Below are 4,317 nucleotides of genomic sequence, written 5' to 3'. Positions count from 1 at the left end.
AACATTGATTTCTTCCATTTATTTGTGCATTCATTGGTTGATTTTTGTATATGCCCTATCTGGGGATTGAACCTGAAACATGGAGTATCAGGATGGTGTCATCCAAACAACTCAGCTTCCTGGTCAGGGCTCCACTTTGTATTTTTGTGACTTCTGCATATATCTGTCTCCTTTGTGATACGATGACGACTTTAGAAGGAGGCATGTTGTATACATTTTACACACTGTACTTCATACTTCATAGATGTTTGTTGAATCAAAGTGGGGAGAAATAGGAAGTTTGCAATTAAACTGACTAGAGGAGGTGAGCAATTTTAATAGTCCCAGTAGGGCCTTCAATAAAGGGGCTTCTAGCCTAGCTGGTTTGGCTCAGTGCATAGAGTGTTGGCCCATGGACTGAAGGGTCCCAAGTTCAATTTCAGTCAAGGATACATACCATGATTGCAGGCTCGATCTCAGGCCCCAGTTGGGGTGTATGTAGGAGCGAACCAATCGATGTGTCTCTCACATAGATGTTTCTCTCTCTCTCTCTCTCCCTCCCTCCACTCTCTCTAAAAATCAATGGGAAAATATGCTTGGGTGAGAATTAACAAAAACATAAAGGGGCTTCTAAGGGCAGAGGGCATTCCTTGGCCTCAGAAAGGAACCAGTCTGGATACTACACTCATGCTGCATATGGAGGAGAAAGTGAATTTAAGAACTTGGAAAAAAGAAAAGTAAACTCTGGAGGAGTTACTCCAGTGGGGAACAGAATGTCTCCCCACCTCTGCTACAGTTATTTGATTGGCAACTCCAATCCCCCCCCACCACCAATTGAATCAATGACAGTAATCTGAAGAGAGTTTACTTCAACTCATGAGAGTTGCTAGTTTAGAAAAGCGGGATTAAAAGGAACAAATATTGGCAATGTTTTTAGCACTGTCCATGGGAAAGAAAAGCTGACTTTGTAAACATCTTACCAGTTGAGAGATTTTCTGTTGCAAGGCAAAGATAATTTATCTGGCTCCCTCAAAATCCAACTGAAATATCCTTTAAGGATGTCCACATAAGAACATCCAAACCTGTAAGGAATTTTTATAAGATTTTGTTTGAGTCAAACTGATGACAATGCCAGGACTCAGGACCTCAAATGCCCCTGAGAATGAGTTCCTTTTATACATCTGGAATTAAGGAGGGTAGTAAGAAAGATTACATGAAGGTGGGAGAAAGCAATGTATAGGATAGTCAATAATATTATGTACTCTCTTGAGGGTGGTTACACCTTCAAGGGGTCTGGAAAAAGAGGATTACTCTGACATTTCAAAGGTGTGTTAACCTAAAGGCACAAAAACAATGGACAGGGATTTCTTAAGGCAAAGATAAATCTTTTACTAAAGAAGTTGGGAGTGCAGCTTCTGGATTTAATTTCCAGTTTCCCGACAAAGGTGGGACATTCTACAAGACAATGGCAAGGCAACGTCATTAAAAGAGGACTATTGAATTTGAAAACATATATGCACCCCTATGTTTATTGCAGCATCATTTACAATAGCCAAAATATGGAAGCAATCTAAGTCCCTTCAATAGACAAGTGGATAAAAAAGTGGTGGTAGGTATATACAATGGAATACTACTCAGCCATAAAAAATAAGACTTTACTATTTGTGACAGTATGGATGGATCTAGAGCAGGGGATCTAGAGCAAACTTTTTGACTCGAGGGGCACAATGGGTTCTTAAACTGGACCAGAGGGCCGGAACAAAAGCATGGATGGAGTGTTTGTGTGAACTAATATAAATTCAAAGTAAACATCATTACATAAAAGGGTACGGTCTTTTTTTTTTTTTTAGTTTTATTCATTTCAAACGAGCCGGATCCGGCCCGTGGGCTGTAGTTTGCCCACGGCTGATCTAGAGGGTATGATGTGAAGTGAAATAAGTCATAGAAAAAGACAAATACCATATAATTTCACTTATATGAGGAATCTAAAAAACAAAATAGACAAACAAAATAGAAACACACTAATAGCTACAGAGAACAGCCTGATGGCTGGATGCCAGGTGAAAAAGGTGAAGGGATTAAAAAGTACTAATTGGTAGTTACAAAACAGTCATGGGGATGTGGAGTACAGCACGGGGAGTATGGTCAGTAATATTATAATAACTCTGTATGGTGCCAGGTGGGTACTTAAAATAAAAGAAGATCACTGTGTAAAGTATATGATTGTCTGGCCACTATGCTATACATTTGAAACTAACATAAAATGGTGTTGAATGTAAACTCTGATTGAAAAACAAAATTTAAGACATTTTAAAAATAAGAAATAAATTAAATTTAAAAAAAGAAGTTGGGGTGTGGCTACCCACCATGGCCAGTTTGGAATTTATGATCAGATCACCCTGAGAGGTTACTTTGAGTTAAATTTAACACACTACACCATTTTTGTCCACAGGGATCAATCAGTGGCTCTCTGACCAGAACAGAATCTCTGGAATTGGGCTCAGTTATTTACATATGAAATGGAGGTGTGGCAGGGGCATTACTTATTAAACTGCATTGGGGTAGTTACTGTCTTTGTGTCTGGGGAATCATTCTAGACCAGTGGTTTTCAAATTGTCCTGGGATCAGAGTCTAGAATCACCATTATCATAATGAAATGCAACTACCATGAAAATAATGGGATGATCCTACTTTGTTTTCTTAGAAAATCTACCAAAAATTATTCATCATTTTGGAAAATCATGCCACATGAACATCTATTCATGGTATTCGATCACCATCATAGCACCCCTTTATAACTGTAACTTTTTTTTTTTTCAGTGAGTAAGGGAAAGAAAGAGAGAGGTAGAAACATCAATGATGAGAATCACTGATTGGCTGCCTCCTGCACACCCCCTACAGGGGATCGAGCCCACAATCTGGGCATATGCCCTTGACCAGAAATCAAACCCAGGACCCGTCAGTCTGCAGGCCTACCCTCTATCCACTGAACCAAACTAACTAGGGTTGTAACTGTAACTTTTAAGGTAGGTCTCTACAGAAATGCATGCATCTGAGTATCACATTGTGTCCTCTGTAATGCCATGACCAAATATTTACATATCTAAACATATAGTATTGTATAATAAATCACCTTTCTTTTGCTATTCCTTTCTATCTCTTTAGGATATTTTATTATTTTTAAAAATTGTGTATATAGGTAAATTATATTATTTAAGAACTGTAGTTCAGTAGAATAAAGGGTACATAAAAATATATGTTATAAAAAGAAGTGTTGAGACTGATGGGGTGGGTAGTAAAGGAGGCATCTAAGGAAGGCAGGCAGAATCTGGCTCAATAAATTGGGAAAGTAGGATGGCCCTAATTCTGAGCTGAAGTGGGAACGAAGGGTGCGTTCCTAAGCAAAGTGGTATTTCCCAGATGACAGATCATCTGTTTTATGGGAGATGAGTATATTTCTCCTGCTACTATTTGTTTGGCCCTGCTCCTTAGGAAATAGCACTAACATCACATCCTATAGGTCCTTGGTCTCTTTCCTGATCCTGGTCCGCCTTCTGGGAAATGTTAAGGTTGCGGAAGAAGGAATGCACGAGGCCAAAAAGGGGTGAAGAATTATGAATTTATTAGGTCTTCTGGGTACCTAGATGGGCTGAGCCCCCAATTGGTGCCAGCACCCAAAGATGGGGAGTCAGAGGTTTTTAGAGGACTCTGGGTGGGCTTTTTCTGGGCGAAGAATTCTCTGTGCAGGTCTGCATTTCGGGGAAACTCCGGAGGGGAGAGATAATGGTCTTAGCAAGTGGAATGTGGTCTAAACAAGTGCAATGTCCATTGTGAAGTGGCCTCAAGGTCGGTTCCCAGGGGAGAGGGTATCATTCAATTGACGCTCCAAATAGACTCCTTGTAATCCACAGTCTGCTCCAGATGGGCATGGGCTGCTCTCAGTTCACCCTGCCCCAATTATTCCATATTCCGTCTCCTTTTACTTCTATTTCCACAAAGTAATTTGTGGGTGAATTAAGAGTCCAGCTATCTTTGACACCAGGAAAAAAAGTGTCCAGACAGGAAACGAACATGCCAAAATCTTTTTTCAAGAAACAGTGTTTGAAGATACGCCACAAGAAAGGAGAGGAAATTTAGCAAAAGAAGGGACCTTGGTAGACGGGGAGCCTGACCGACAGGAGAACGGAGGACAAGAAAGGGGAAAAGGGAGGGGACCAAACCCAGGCCCCAGAAAAGGCTGCACTGTCCTCCGGGCATTCGCACCACCAGACAGGCACCTGCTCTTCCTGCCGGCGCCGCCGCGCTCCGGCCCGCAGCTCCAGCAGCCGCCTGGCCCAG

This window comes from Myotis davidii, unplaced genomic scaffold (genome assembly GCF_000327345.1).
Source record: "Myotis davidii unplaced genomic scaffold, ASM32734v1 scaffold594, whole genome shotgun sequence".
In the NCBI taxonomy this organism is placed as follows: domain Eukaryota; kingdom Metazoa; phylum Chordata; class Mammalia; order Chiroptera; family Vespertilionidae; genus Myotis; species Myotis davidii.
The sequence above is the reverse complement of the archived record's forward strand: the minus strand, read 5'-3'. Positions refer to the sequence as shown.